Source organism: Malus domestica, chromosome 05, assembly GCF_042453785.1.
Source record: "Malus domestica chromosome 05, GDT2T_hap1".
NCBI lineage: Eukaryota > Viridiplantae > Streptophyta > Magnoliopsida > Rosales > Rosaceae > Malus > Malus domestica.
In genome coordinates this window covers 3,089,033-3,106,446 of record NC_091665.1, presented here as the reverse complement: position 1 = coordinate 3,106,446, position 17,414 = coordinate 3,089,033, and the positions used below count along the sequence as shown (strand labels likewise).

Below are 17,414 nucleotides of genomic sequence, written 5' to 3'. Positions count from 1 at the left end.
GACTCAAGAGTGAATTTAGTGCGGGGGAATCAAGAAAAAATGGTTTCTCAGTACTTCTTTAGAAACTAGGACGGAATGATCTTAACTAGTTTGAGAGAGGGTGTACAAAAGATGTATTGTGTTAAATACGGGCTTCGATTTTTTCGTGTACTGTTGTACTTTCCTTAAGAATTAATGCAAAAAAGAAACAAAGCGATTTACGCTAAATCTTTCAATCAGGGAATAGATGCATGATAGATTGGTAGGGAGAACGAAAAAACATGAAGCAAAATACGTTTATAAATTGAAAAATGGTAGGGAAAATCACAAACCATATCCTGTCCAAATTTGCAATACCCTAAAAAATCCATGTAAAAATACTTATTTTAATGAACAGCAGATAGATACATAGTTGAATATCAGAGTACGCCATGAATAAGACTAACAAAATAAGAATTTTATTAAATAAACGAGAATGCCGAAACGGCTACAAAACCCTAAAAGCTACATTATGACTGGCTTATTCTCTAATGAATAACAAAACACTCTATTTATAATAAACTAACCCTAACCCTAATGCTGACAGGCTAGGCCCAAACTAAACTTATAAGAAAACCCAAACAATATAATACCTAAAATACTAATATATTCCAACATCCCTCGTCAAACTCATGGCGATATACGACATGAGTTTGCAAACATGCAGATGCGGACTGGCTCCGTTAGACGGATTGGCAGACATGCAAACTTAACTTGACTTGATTCTTGACTTGACTTGACTGACAAACTGGAAAACTGGTTCTTGATTCTTGATTCTTGACTTGACTTGACATGATTTTTTATTTTGGCTGACAAACTGGTTCTGGTTCAAACTGGCTAGTTTGAGAGTATGGAAATAACCCATCACTAAACGGATGAGATTTCCATATCTCAATTGTAGCAATGAACGAAAACAAAATACTACCACTCAAGTGGTCATAGATCCAAACACTCGAGTGATGGTCACAAAACAATTCCAAATAGGCCAACCAACAATTCATGAAGGCCTAAAACAAACTTAAACCATTTTTTTTTCTTTTGCTCGTGTGGATCTCAAACCAAAAAACCAACGTTTTTTTTTCCTTTCTTTTCTATTTTATTTTTCTCTCTTTTTTTCCTTTTTTTATTTTTTTATTTTTTTCAAAATCTTCTTCCCTTCTCTTTTGTGCATCTACAAACTAGTGCAACAATCATCAGACTGCATTGGAACTCCAGTACAATCGTCGGAAAAACAAAAACAGCAAGAATAAGGTTTTCAAACTAGCACCGGCAGGGTTGCAGTGGTTCAATAGATCCGACTCATGGGAGTCGACTATAGGACTAGTCGGTGCGGAAACGAAAGACGACAAAGTTCAAGGCTAGTATGACAACGGGTGATGATGGACAGTGGCGGCGAGAACCGATTGCAGTGATGCGGGACAGAAGCGATGCAGCAAGGATGGCGACGGAGCAGCGGGCATGCAATCCTGGGTCAGTCGAATCTGGGTGATGGGTTAGCGCGGGAGATTCAAGTAGGTGGCGAGATTGGTTCAAGGCGTTGGACAGAACGGTGGCTGGTGGTTTGATGTGAGATGGTGTGCAGTGGTGTAGTTCAAAGGTAGGTCGATCTGGTAGTGGACAGGCTACTGCGGGTCGAGCAGCACTGATGGTACTAGCAGGCTGGGGCAAACAGAAGAAAACCTTTTTCTAAAACAAAACCTTATCAAAACTAATACAGAGCAAACTAAAAAAAAAAAAAAACAAGCTAGCTACCAAGAACATATCCAATCCCGAAGAATCAAACCTGCTCTGATACCAAGCTGAATATTAGAGTGCGCCATGAACAATACTAACAAAATAAGAATTTTATTAAACAAATAAGAATGCCGAAACGGCTACAAAACCCTAAAAGCTACATTGTGACTGACTTATTCTCTAATGAATAACAAAACACTCTATTTATAATAAACTAACCTTAATCCTAATGCTAACAGGTTAGGCCCAAACTAAACTTATAAGAAAACCCAAACAATATAATACCTAAAATACTAATATATTCCAACACCCCCCGTCAAACTCATGGCGGTATACGACATGAGTTTGCAAACAAGCAGATGCGAACTAGCTCCGTTAGATGGATTGGTAGACATGCAAACTTAACTTGACTTGACTGGTAAACTTGACTTGACTTGACTAGCAAACTGGCAAACTGGAAAACTGGTTCTTGATTCTTGATTCTTAACTTGACTTGACATGATTCTTGATTCAGGCTGGCAAACTGGTTTTGGTTCAAACTGGCTAATGTTGAGAGTATGGAAAGAACCTGTCACTAAACGGACGAGATTTTCATATCTCAATTGTAGCAATGAACTAAAAAAAAATACTACCACTCGAGTGATCACAGATCCAAACACTCAAGTGACGGTCACAAAATAATTCCAAATAGGCCAACCAACAAATGCAGACCTAAAACAAACTTAAACCATATTTTTTTTCTTTTGCCCGTGTGGGCCTCAAACAAAAAACCAACGTTTTTTTTTCCTTTCTTTTCTATTTTATTTTTCTCTCTTTTTTTTCCTCATTCTTTTTTCTTCAAACACCACGTCTTTTTATCCTTTTTTTTTTTCCAAAATCTTCTTCCCTTCTTTTCTGTGCATCTGCAAACTAGTGCAACAATCATCTGACTGCATTGGAACTCTAGTACAATCGTCGGAAAAACAAAAACAGCAAGAATAAGGTTTTCAAACTAGCACCGGCAGGGTTGCAGTGGTTCGACAAATCCGACTCATGGGAGTCGACTGTGGGACTAGTTGGTGCCGAAACGAAACATGGCAAAGTTCAGGGCGAGTTTGACAACAGGTGATGGTGGACAGCGGCGACGAGAACCGATTGCAGTGATGCGGGACAGAAGCGGTGCAGCAAGGATGGCGACGGAGCAGCGGGCATGCAATCCTGGGTCAGTCGGATTTGGGTGATGGGTTGGCGCGGGAGATTCAAGCAGGTGGCGAGACTGGTTTGAGGTGTTGGACAGAACGGTGGCAGACCGGTGGCTGGTGGTCTAATGTGAGATGGTGGTGCAGTGGTGTAGTTCAGAGGTGGGTCGATCTGGTAGTGGACAGGCTGGTGCGGGTCGAGTGGCACTGATGTTACTAGCAGGCTGGGGCAAACAGAAGCAAACCTTTTTCTAAAACTAAACCTTATCAAAACTAATACCGAGCAAACTAAAAAAAAAAAAAACAAGCTAGCTACCAAGAACATATCCAATCCCGAAGAATCAACCTGCTCTGATACCAAGTTGAATATCAGAGTGCGCCATGAACAAGATTAACAAAATAAGAATTTTATTAAACAAACGAGAATGCCGAAACGACTACAAAACCCTAAAAGCTACATTGTGACTGACTTAGTCTCTAATGAATAACAAAACACTCTATTTATAATAAACTAACCCTAACTCTATTAACAAAATATGAATTTTATTAAACAAACGAGAATGCCGAAACGACTACAAAACCCTAAAAGCTACATTGTGACTGACTTAGTCTCTAATGAATAACAAAACACTCTATTTATAATAAACTAACCCTAACTCTAATGCTGACAGGTTAGGCCCAAACTAAACTTATAAGAAAACCCAAACAATATAATACCTAAAATACTATTATATTCCAACATACACAAGTTCCCTCCATTAACATATAACAAGTCACTAGTTTTTTCTCTTAATTCCCCATGCGGATGACGCACCGGATGGACTGTCCAGAAAGCATTAAGTCGAATGCTTTGTTGATGTCGGCGAACGAGACCGAGTGAGTGATAAATTTATCCAGTTCCAGCTCCTGCAAAGATCAACACAAGGCGAGTCTTACCGCATTATTGTGTGGTTTCGGAAATAGAAAGGGAAATACGAACTACCTTGTTCATGTACTTCTCCACAACACCTGGTAGATCGGTGCGGGGCTTGTAGTTACCGTAGAAGGAACCCTTAAGAGTCCTCTCATTCAGGAAATTCATTGGATGGGTTTTGAATGCATCATCTTTGTTTGGCACACCAACCAGTACCGCAAGACCCCAACCCTAAATTTAGAAAGAATAGAAACAAAGAAAAGTAAAATTTAGATTTGAATAGCAATGTTATTCCAGCATTATATCCAATTAAACAACAAAAGAGGCTGATAATTACTTACATCATGAACACATTCAAAGCAGAAATCATCGCCTGAATGCTTCCGGTGCACTCCTATCAACACCACCATTGGTCATCTCAGCAATCACCTTTTAATCAAAGCCAAACGTTAGTCGCTGCTGATAGCCGATAATTATTAACACTAAATGCAAGTATTAAAAAAGAAGACGAGGACCAAATGGGGAAAATGGGAATGCTTGGCTCTAAGTGATCAGACACAAACATAAAATTAAATTGATTTATGTAACTAACCTCTTGCACTGGTTTGTTATGATCTTTTGGATTCACAAATTCATTCACCCCAAACTTCTTGGCTGCCGTAAAGTATAGAAACCATTAGAAATTATTTAGTGAATGGCATCTCAACCGGACATGAAGAGCTAAGTCCTTATTCGTTAAATAGACGTATGATCGAATTGACTGACCTTCTTCAAAGCGATTGGAATTCAAATCAACACCGATGATCCTTGAACAGTCCGAAATCCTTGCACCTTCGGCGGCCTAAAAGAGTAACAAGAGGAACAAAAAATCATTATGATACTCCAAACTATCTAAAAGAGCCATAATAGAGGAGCAATAAGATTGACTTACAGCAAGACCAACAGCCCCAATCCAAAAATGGCAATAGATGAACCCTTTTTCGGTTTTGCAACATTCACAGTGGCACCAAGACCTTCAAATACACCAACGAAAACAATAATTGATTACTCTAGAAAGAAAATTGGAAACACCATTAATTTCTGATTGTAAGTTTCTAACTGTTAAAATGTGAGAAGTCTTTCGAACCTGTGCATATTCTGCAACTAAAAACGCAAACTTTGTCAAGGGGAGAAGCTGGGTTGACCTTAGCAACGGAACCAACATGACAAACGGTGTACTCACTGAAGGTGGAGGTACCAACAAAGTGATAAATTGGCTTTCCATCCTTGGAGAACCTGGACTGGCCATCATTCAGCATAGCACCAACAAAGTGATAAATTGGCTTTCCATCCTTGGAGAACCTGGACTGGCCATCATTCAGCATAGCACCCCTATCAGTGTTGATCCTCAGCAGATCACACATGTTGCTTTCCTCCGACTTACAGTGCGTGCACTCCTTGCACTCCCCGGTGAACACAGGGAAGACATGGTCACCCGGCTGGAGTTCAGTTACACCCTCGCTTACGCTTTCCACAACTCTAAACACAAAATGACAAGCAAACAAAATTTAGAAACGTAAACACACTGCGTAAAATGGAAGCAAATACGTAGGGAATTACAAATTATGTAGTTTTAATATTCAGAGATCATGTACATACCCTCCAGCTTCATGACCGAAAATGCGAGGAAACAGTGGTTGTTGTCCCTGTGACATAGCATACATGTTTCAGTTTCAACAGCTCACATTCTAAGCACGAAAATGCCATGTATAGGATTTATCATCGCATTAGATTTAGCACTCAAAATGCAGTGAAAATTTATGGTTAGAAAACAAACAACTTGACTAATCAATTGCAAGTTATGGACAAAGCATTATAATTTATAAACATGTGAAATGTCATGCTTAATATTAAAGTAGACATGGCATTGGAAGTTGAAATTTTTACTTTGACTTCCCAGAAGTAGACATCGGTGTGGCAAAGAGCAGTGAAGAGGATCTTCAAGCGAACTTCATGTTTCTGCGGTGGTGCCATGCAACATCCCACATCGTCCAGGGGAGTGGATCCTGTAAGCCTTATATGTCTATTCTCATCTTGTTGGAATGCATGCAAGTCATATCTTTTGTTAAAATGCATGCATGAAATAAACATGTTGGATGATTAGTGAAGTTAGGCTAGTCAACCTTCTTTGTGTAAATTAGGCAAGTTAGGCAAGTTAGGAAATTAGGCAAGTTAGGCAAGTTAGGCAAGTTAGGCTTATGTTCTCTTTCTTTTCCTATATAATGTTTCATCTTGTAATTGTTTTGATATGAAATACACATAAAAAATTCAACATGGTATCAGAGCAAGAACTCGAAATTCCTGGCTCTGTTGATCGTTTCCGCTAAGTTTCTTTTACTCTAAGCCAAGATGGCTGGAGAACATTATGAAGCTGAGTGCTCGATGGATGCTCTGTTGATCGTTTCCGCTAAGTTTCATTTACTCTAAGCCAAGATGGCTGGAGAACATTTACTCTAAGCCAAGATGGCTGGAGAACTTTTACTCTAAGCCAAGATGGCGTAAAACCAAGATGGCTGGAGAACATTTACTCTAAGCCAAGATGGCTGGAGAACATTTACTCTAAGCCAAGATGGCTGGAGAACATTATGAAGCTGAGAGCTCGATGGATGCTTTAGCTCTACCTAACGTTGTTCAAGTTTGTGGCACGAAGCCATTATTCTTTGTTTGCGGCACGAAGCCAGCCATTATTCTTTGTTTGCGGCACGAAGCCATTTCAAGTTTGTTTGTTTGCGGCACGAAGCCATTACTGTTTGTTTGCGGCACGAAGCCATTTCAAGTGGGAATTTGGTAACATGGCGCAGCAAGAAGCAAAGCGTTATTTTTACTAAACCTCTTCCTACGGTTCAGTTCATGCGCATTCTGTCCAAGCTTGGCTCAAGGAATCCCCTCGATCCAGCTTGAGGGGGAGTGTTGGAATGCATGCAAGTCATATCTTTTGTTAAAATGCATGCATGAAATAAACATGTTGGATGATTAGTGAAGTTAGGCTAGTCAACCTTCTTTGTGTAAATTAGGCAAGTTAGGCAAGTTAGGAAAGTTAGGCAAGTTAGGCTTATGTTCTCTTTCTTTTCCTATATAATGTTTCATCTTGTAATTGTTTTGATATGAAATACACATAAAAAATTCAACACATCTCTACCTAACATGAGGTCTTTTGGGAACTCACTGACTTCGGGTTCCATCGGAACTCCGAAGTTAAGCGAGTAGCGCGTGAGAGCAATCCCATGATGGATGACCCATTGGGAAATTCTAGTGTGAGTTCCCAAAAAAAAAACCGTGAGGGCGTAGTCTGGGCCCAAAGCGGACAATATCGTGCTACGGTGGTGGAGCGAGCCCGGGATGTGGTGGACCCTGGGCCGGGATGTGTCTGATTGGTATCAAAGCGTGGTTTGTTCAGAGTATACTTAGGATTCTCTTCTATTCTCATAAAGTGTCGGTTTTGACATCATTTGGATGTTAGGACTTTTAGATTTGGTGCCATTCGGCGTAGTTATGCTAACCTTTCTCTATTTGAATTGTCACATTCTGAAATATAAGAATTCGTGTCGGGATTGTGCCTCAACAGTGATGAATTGGATTGTTGGACGACTTTCAACATTAGATCGATACTCCACAACATGTGTTCCTTAGGAATTGCGGGCGGAGTGGATCTACATAAGAGCGTTGGGAAACGGAAAAGTGGTTTGAATTTGGAAGATCTGAAGCGATGATATCACTCTGAGACATGCGTTCCTTAAGAATGGCAGGCAGAGTCATATCTCTTAGGAATTGCTCGAAACATTCGAAGTGCGTGCTAAAGAAGCGAGTAAGTGCTAGTGGTGACGGTGGTTAGTAGGTGGTAGTTGGTGGGAGCAAATCAATGTTCTCGGACTCGTTTCCACTAAGAACATGCGTGTGAATCTTTAGAATGAATCTTCGGCGATTGTTCTATCGATAACCTTCTTGCTTACTCTAATGATGAAGTCAAGTTCATTAACCTTTGACCGTCAGCTTCACATCAAATTCTTCGAGTGTTGACTTCGTTTACAATAATTGCTTTTCTTGGGAAACTCCTTGGTAGCAGATGATATTCTCATCAATTTTCCAATGGGAGTTGCGATTCCTATTGTTGTTGTAACTAGACTTAGATGATGAAGATCCATACTTGTTTGGATAAACAAACTTCTTGAATTTCACTTGGATCTAATACTCGGTGGTAAACCCTAACTCCTTGTCCATGCACTTTTCGGTAAAGTTGAATTTACCCTCTTACTTCTAGCCCAACTGACTAGTGCTCTTGTCCACTACCTGTTCAGTCTTGTAATTTTCAGTGTAATGGCTTGAGGCTCTACCATATTCATCGTTGTACAAAGATCGAGCTTTACTCTGAACTTCTCTGAACTCATTGAACTTTGGTTTCCTCAAGGGCATCACTTTAAGGTAACCAATAGTGCCACTGCATACATTTGCAGGCTGCTTTGTATCTTTCTTCTTCGTCATTCTGCTGATTTAGAGGTTCTATGTTTAATTCTTGAACTTTGAAACAGCTCTCACAAAGTATTGTGAATTTCGAATTGTCTTAGGCCTCATCAAATCTTATTAACAGTTCTTAACTATTCTTGAGATTAGACCTATTTTCTTTTGGCTAAGAAACTAGTCGATCTTACTGTGATGATTAACCAAATAATCACAAACAGCGACTCTTATTTCTGGATCTTCACCTTCATTCGCTTGTTTGTTTCTTAATGTAAACTGGATCATGTTGGAATAATACACCGAGGATGAAAAAAAAAATGTTTGTTCTCGGCATGGTTTCTAGTTCAAATCCCAATATCTTGTACTCTAGATTGTAATGGATTTGTTTTGACCCTTAAATTCTTGAGTGTTCTTTCAGCATTCTCGACATGGTTCTCGCTCAATCAATGAGAAATTCACGATCGATCGATTTGACGGAAGTGTGCGCCCAATTCTTATAGATTCGGACAAGTATAGTTAGGGCATAACCTTTTCACAAGCTTACCAGAAAGAATTCCATGTGGGTGTGAAGTTAAGTCGTCTTTTGGTAAAAGATTGTTGAAGATTGTAGTGTAAGTGATTAGTTGATTGCATCACTATCTTCATGTTGAATTGAATGGTCACCACTCATTACCTCTCACCAGCTGCCTTCGTTTTGAGAGCACGTGGGCATGAGGTTTAAGCGGTCTTTTAGTAAGAGTTGGATGAAGGTTTTAGTACAGAAGGTCAGCAGATTGTATCACCATCTTACTATAATTCATAGGCATCACATCGGTTCTTTTCCAACGATATGTGTTTGTCTCAAAGCATATTTTCACTACTTCACTTCCGAACCTTATTGTTATGAGTAGGCGGATGTCGAAACACTTCTAGCAAATCTATTTGGTGCACTCTGGGATGGCACTACAACACGGTTGAGGCGAGAATTGGATAATCTTTACAACTCTCTCAAAAGGTGTGTGTTCTCTTTTGTTTTTAGGTTGACCATTTACGAGTCGTCCTTCTTTCCATCAACTTTGGCCTTGTTTGACTAGAAATCTGCAACTAAGCAAAAATGGAGGAGTGGTTTGAGCACTACAACAGCTCCCAAGAAGTACTGCTTGTCGAGGAGGATGACTTATCATTTTCTACTTGCTTGGTTCGAGCTTTTGGGTCTCCTATTAACATAGTAGTCACTTCTCTTGAATCTCAAGGTATAGTTTTCAAATGGGTTCTTTATTGGTGAAACTCTGGAGTAGTTGGTCACATTTGGAAGAACAAAGGAGAATATGATGCTTGGTGCTGGATGTAGTTGTTACAACGATAGTTTTTATTTTGTTTGGTTGGGTACGACACTTTTGTGACATTGTACGAAAGTTTTCTATAGGCAACATTGGTTGGCAGAGGAGTATTATGATTTGGTATTCGGATGATTAAATTTACGACATGTGAAATTGTGCACCCTCAGGAAATTACTGCTTGCTTATCGAGACAACAATGTGTTGTCGATATCGCAGGCTGCAAACTGTGATATCAATAGCTTATTCGTTGGGTTCGTTAAGAAAGTGGGCAGGAAGACCCGTCTTCAGCAGTGGTTACAGATTTGTTAGTGTTGGGGCTCGACCTAAAAACACATATGTTCTCAAAGTACGTGAGGTTACGAATTCTTGGGTGAGACCCACTTCCATTTTCGATTTTCGATTTTCAGTATAAATATTGTAAATTTTCTTATTATAGTTATATATTTGTTTTAGACATTACAAATGTTTTGGGGGGAAGTATTTTTGTTTTCGGTTTTAAGTTTAGCACGAGTTTTCAACCTATATGTTAGTACATATTTATTTTGATGTTATCGTATTTTATGTACGTACTTTTGACCCTACGTCAATATATGTTTTCGACTTTGTATCTTTATAAGTATGTTTCTACTTTTACACTGATGGGGAAGAAAGTAAGAGCTTGGAGGCATGATAGAGGATTTTGCAACCCACTCAGATGGTGTGGCATATTTTCTTTGATGCACCCAATTTGATTTGATTTCTCTTTATACGTATACATATATTCTTCTTCATATTTTTTTGAGTATTTCAGTTTAGTAAGTGATTTTAAATTTCGAGGACGAAATTCTTTTAAGGGGCGTAGATTGTTAAACCCCACCCCTGAATTTATATGTAATTTTATAATTTCCCAAGTTTTATTGAAAATTTCATTTTGGTCCCCTAGCTTGACTAAATTTGGACCCTTTATCTAGATTCCTAAACTCCCTCAAACTGCCACGTGGTAGCACCCTAACAAACCTCATCTCTCTCTCTCTTTCTCTGTCCCTTACCCCGTGACTTCTTCTTCTTCTTCTTTCTATCTCTGCTCTCATCTCTCTCCCTCTCTTCACCGAGACGCACACATTAACACACACCCACTCGCACTCAGCTGCATAACCATCTGCGAGGAAGACGCCATCACCATCATTGATCCTTCCTCGTCCTTCGTTCTCTCTCTTTCCCATGGCTGCGAAGACAAAAACCCAGAAACTCTCCAGTGAGATTTTCGTGTTTTTTCGGCTAGGTGAGCCTCAGGATTCTCTCTTTCCGTTTTAAATTGATGCTTGAGTTCGATTGTTGAGAGATTTTCATGTGGTTGGCAAGGTTTAATTCGAAATTGAGTCGGAGGAGAGCTCACCCATCTCCGGCGAACCCGTGTGAGTTAAGGGATTTTCCAGTCGTCTCCGGTCGTTCTACAGCAAAAGGAAGGTATAAACACACTCCTCTCGTCTTGTGTTTCATTTTAATAACTAGATCGAACCCTAAAGGCTATGTTTACATTCGGCCGGAGCTGTAGAAGCTCTGGCATTCTTCTCCGGTACACCCAAGGCCTTTTAGGCCGTTTCCAAGGCTCACGGGCCTTAGGCCCGTTGTGAACCAGCCCAAACCCTTTCCCTTTTCAGTTTTTATTTATTTATTTTTGTTATTAATTGTTTTAAGACCCAAAAGGCTTTCGGGCCGTTTTGTTTAGGGCTTGTGGACCATTGACCCAACCCAAAACCTTTTTAGGTTTTATTTAATTCTTGTTTTAAAATTTGGGCCCTTGGGCCATTTCTGTTTGGGGTTTTTAGCCCAACCCCTAAAAACCCATCACCCTAAACCTATTTCCCTAAACCCTTAGGGCCCTATAGGCCCAACCCAAATCCAAACCCTAAGCCCATACCCGTTTGACCCAGTTGACCTTTGACCGTTGACTTTGACTTTGACTGTTGACTTGATCGGTCAACGGTCAATGTTGACTTTTAGAGTTGACTTTTTGGGGTTTCGTCCATGACCTCTCCTAGGCTAATTTCGACGTCCTGGACCCGTTTTTGAATTTCGTTTTCCCAAATTCAATCGTTTGAATAGAGTTTAACTAAAGGTACCCCCTTTATGTGATTAGGTGCAATTATTGGCGGTGATTCCGTTATTCCTTTTTGGTACAGCTTGGCATCATCTGTGTACGGTGAGTGGACCTCTTCTAAAATTACATGATTTCATAGTTTAATTGGATAAATGAATAGCATGCCTTACGAGTTTATGAACTGATTTTATGTTAAGCATGTTTATGGAAAATGTTGTTTATCGTCTCGTTTTTGGTGAGGAATTAATTATTGGCCTATATTGAGCTATATTTTAATATATCATATTTTCTATAAAAACCATGAACTGGTAGACTATCTAATAGATGACAATAGGATGCTAGAACATGTTTTCAATACCCCTCTTTATATTATAGACGATGGATGACTTTATGCTATGAAGTGGTTATTTATGAGAGGCATAACTATTTGTGCGTACCTAGTGGACAATATACTGCCTGAGGCGAGGATCTGGTGTTGGTAGATAAGCCAAGAGAAATAATCCCTAGCTACGGGCTGAAGAACACAGAGCAGGCATTGGGCTGGGAGTTGGTAATCTCTGGCTACGAGCGCAGAGACCACGGTGCTAGCATAGGGCCGGGAGTTATATTTATTCAGTGATCTTACTGGCAGCACATTGCACTTACGAGACGATCTGTGAGACTACTGATGCTTTGGTTTCCGTGATATGTCTTTTGAGATGTTTATGGCATGCTAGGGTTTTCAGAGACACCTATCATTTATTACACTAGTAGTTTTCATTATTAAAACCTTAGGGGTTAGTATGTTTGTAACTGTTTTTGTATTATGTATGTATATAAACTTGGTACACTCACCCTTGTTTTGCGCCCCCTTTTAGGATTTAGAATTGAGGCATACGATCCCGACGTCAACGCTTTCGCATTGGCATATTCGAGTCCTCTCGGTGTAGGACCCACATCCTTTTATTTATTAAATTTTACATTAATTCTTTGAGAACTCTAGTTAGTTGTATGCTCTGAATACGTTTCTAAATTATTAATCATTGTATTTTAAATTCATAACCCTTATTTATTTCTTATTCTTAACTTTTGTATCAATTAATGGCTTTCGTCGCCCTCAGGTGTCGGCCAACACGTGTCTATCCTGGTATTCGGGGATGGGCTGTCACAGTCATGCTTTCGCATCCATGTGCGAAATCCAACTAATCCTCGAATGGGAAACTAAGTTTTACTAAAAATAAAAAACAAGTACGAAGTTAATTTCAATTAACTCCGTACATCACAACACATATTTGTACGTCACGTACAAATTTAACAATATAATATAAATATAATTTCACAACACAATATAAACATAACAAACTAAGTTCAACATAATTTAAGTAATTTTATATATTTAAAAAATAAAACGAAGAAAATATCTTCTCAATCGTTCTCCACCAATCGCTAATCACACAATATCCCTATAGACAACGAAATTAATGGCCTTATTATGAATTTACATTAATACTTTTACCCAAACGACAAAAAAGGCTTAACAGACACACCGAGATAGCTCGATCAACGTAGAGAAGAAGATGGAGGGAGTATTAGATGATGAAATTGAGAGAAAATGGAAATGACGGATGCCAGATTGCGCAAAATCGAAAGGATGAGTGCAGAGGCACAATTTGCAATTTTTTTTGCAGTTTGCCTCTGCACATGGCTGAATCCAGATTAAAAAGTTCACTTTTGGACAAATGATTTTGCACGACAAAAAAAGAAACATTCGTTGCGCAAGTTTACCATTTTTTAATTTTATTTCCTTTACTTTACAATTTATTATTTTCAACAAATTGCGCGACGAAAACATGTATTGTCGCGCAAAGCATATTTTTTAATTTTTTTTATGTCTTTATGTTTTATTTGTATGTATTGTAAATTTTTATTTTATTGTAAATAAAAAAACTCAAGCCTAATTAAACATTAAATTAATTAACAAAACACATTAACTGTCCCAAATAGAAATTATAATTAATGTAAATATTAATACTCATCCACATAACATTAATTAATTAATTTAATTAAATATGAAGTCCACAAAATCTTATTTATAAAAAAAAAAAAAAAAAAAAAAAACAACCCTCCTCAACTTCAATCCTCCGTCGCCCGCAACACATCAAACTTCCACTATTGGAAACGCTGCTTGAAAAGCCCATCCACATAAATCTGTTGCTTCTCATCGGTTTCATCAATATCCCAATGAACCTACATTAATGCCAATAACAATAAATTGGTAATTAAAAAAATATTACGTTTTAACAAAAATAATTATTCATTATTTACTTCAAACTAACTGATAACTCCTTCACCATGGAATTCTTCAACTCCTAAGGAACTTTTTTTGAAGACTCAAACTTGGCACCAAATTCCCAATGTCATACCTAAATTCGGCATACGCCGCATCCATATTTTTGCCTTCAAAGTAGGGCATTTGCTTCCATCAATACCTCTCTGATCGCACTACAAGTTTTTTTTTTTTGCCAGAACCTTCTCTATAATCGGCCATTCTTTTTTAAACAAATTTCTTTTTGAAAATTTTAGGGTTCTGAAACTGCGTTTATATAACACTAAGACACCTTTGCGTGATGAACCCATTTGTCGCGCAAATCTCATGTTCGTCACACAAAATTCATCATAAATGGGAAGGTTTGAACGCAGTCTGACTGTGCTTTGCGTGACAAACATATTATATTCGTTGCACAATATATTGCGCGACGAATGAAATGATTATAAATATAAAGTTTATGTAAACATAGATATCTATGTTTACGTAAACTTTTTAATTACAAACAAATATTTAGATACTATTAATGTCACATCCCAGCCTAGGCTCGACCACTTCCCGAGCTCAACTTCGCCGTAGTACAATATTGTCCGCTTTGGGCTCCTACCACACCTTCACGGTTTTGTTTCTGGGAACTCACACGAGAACGTCCCACTGGGTCACCTATCCTGGAATTGCTCTTGCGCAAAGCTTAACTTCGGAGTTTCGATGAACTCTGAAGCCAATGAGCTCCCAAAAGGCCTCGTTCTAATTGAAGGTGGGCATGTACATATAAGGCTTACAAGATCCTCACCCCTGGGCGATGTAGGATCTTACAATTAATACCTTAAATATTTATTCTAAAATTAATTAATACTTTAAATATTTATTCTATAAATAATTAATACCTTTAAATATTTATTTTATAAATAATTAATGCCTTAATCCATGCAATTATTTTCAACATAAGTACGATATTAATTGAAGATTAAAACACACATATAAATCAAGAGTAGCTAGGGTGCTAACATTAGGTCTTAATAAAAAAAAACCTAATAGAAATTGAAACCTAATTAAATCCAAATACATATCTTATAAAAAATAAAAATAAAAACCTTAAATTTAAATATTGTCATACAAAACATAAATCCAAGCTCTCCTTCTGCTCGGTGTTGGGAGAACTATCAATGGATTAGTTTTCGGGAGTGGACGTGGAAGTAGATGGGGACGAAAATTGTGACGAAGGGGAGAAATAGTCTTTTTCTGTATTTTCTGAGCTTGAGGCATGATTCTCAAGAGAAGTAGAACCAGACGAGGACTCGGGGCGGGAGGAAGACTCCAAGGGGGATTCCTGATCCATTCGCAAGACTTCATAATGCCACCGATTGTAACCTCCCTCCAACGCATCCTCCAGGAACTTCATCAATTGTTCTTTCAGTTTATTATCAAAAATATACTTACACTATGACACATATATGCAAATAATTAATTCCAACATATCACTAAAAATTTCACAAACTTAATTATTGTTCCATCAACAATATACTTACTAATAGTTCATCCATCACAACCTTCTTCACATTTCCGGGCACATCTTCCCAAGAACGTCACTCATCAGTGAGACAATTATTCCTCATGGCTACAACAATCACATGCGCAAACTCAAAATGTTCCCTCAAATCATGCAGGTTGGCGTTGCGCACACTCTCATCCTTGTTTTTATCTGCCATCTTAGCACGAACAGAATTGTGAAGAATAAGGATAGCAAAAACGCATATTTATAGGCAAGTTAGGATCTTTGCGCGACGAAGGGTTTGTTGCGCAAACATCTGTATTGATTGTGGTATTGATTCTTCATATTCACCTGCATGAAATGGTCAAAACTGATTGGAATTTGCACGACGAACCATTTGTCGCGCAAATCCCCCCTTTTGTTGCACAAGTTTTTTCGCGCCAAATAAAATTATCCCGCCTTTTCTTGCTGACTTTAAGCGACAACAACAATTTATTCGTCGCGCAATTTTTTTTTCCAATCTTTTCTATTTTGTGTGACGGAAGTTGTTTTCCGTCGTGCAAGTACGTCTTGTGTGACGAAATATTGTTCGTCACGCAATTTGTTTTTTCTATTAGTGGACTGAGTTTACTTTGAATTTCTCTTCAGCTAGAATAACAGCAGAGACCTGAAACGGGTGTAATTTCTTATTCAAGTCCTTTGGATCCCTTAAAATGAAGTGCCTTTTCACATAACGGGTTTGTTAATGTTTCATCACACAATGGCCTTTCTATATGGATCAAGGGATCAGAGAATGCTGCAAATTTACTCATTTACACAAGTAATTATACAAGCTGTTATGTAGGCCTGGCAAATGGGTTGTGTCAGTCGTGTTCGTGTCGTTTTCATGTAACACCTGTTATCTTAAAGGGTCGTGTCGTGTCACACCTGTTATCTTAACAGGTCCTTAACAGGTCGGGTCACTTTACCCAACGGGTAAAGTAACCCGACCAGTTATGACCCGTTAAGAAAAATATTTTTTTTTCTTAAATTTGCACAGACCACACATTGTCACATAAATATTACTTCAAAACATTAAAACCCATTTGTTGTTTAAGTACTACATCTATACTCGAAAATAAGAGCCTCATAAAAAATACATCCATACACTACTAATCTATTACAAATATTAAATGTGCAAGGATATGCAAAATGAAAGCGTTTTTGTTTTCAAGGTTGTGAAGCCTTTCTCAAAAGTTTAAACCTTGCCAATGGAACTCAAAGCTAAATGAAAGTGACCCACTAGTGTGTTTATTCGTACTTTCATTAAGTATCCACTAGTGTAAATATTTTAAATTGAAGATCGAATTCATTCATTGTATTCATATAGGGTCAAGGAGTGTAGCTATAAAAAATCATCAAAATCAGAGTTAAAATAACCGTTAAATCGTGATTTTTCATTTATAACCGTCGAAAAGTTTTGTCTCGTTACTTGATCTGTGAATGTTTGTTTTTGGCAATTTTTGGCGTACGCGATCTCAAAGTATATACAAACATGTTTGACGGTTCGATCGTTGAAACTAATTTCGTAGAATGCGTATCCCATCAAAACAATAGATTCACTAACACTTAAGAGTTTATTCATACTTTCATGAAGTATAAGTTAACATAAGATTTTGTGGTATCCACTAGTGTAAATATTTTAAATTGAAGATCAAATTCATTCATTGTATTCATATAGGGTCAAGGAGTGTAGCTGTAAAAAATCATCAAAATCGGAGTTAAAATAACTGTTAAATCGTGATTTTTCGTTTATAACTGTCGAAAAGTTTTGTCTCGTTACTTGATCTGTGAATGTTTGTTTTTTGTAATTTTTTGCTGATGCGATCTCGAAGCATATAC

General features: G+C 38.1%; 1 pseudogene; it reads right to left on the bottom strand.

Moving 5' to 3' along the window:
* Window positions 1-3,644: 3,644 nt before the first annotated feature.
* LOC103409577 (alcohol dehydrogenase 1-like) lies at window positions 3,645-5,558 on the bottom strand (annotated as a pseudogene).
* Between the last annotated feature and the right edge of the window lie 11,856 nt (window positions 5,559-17,414).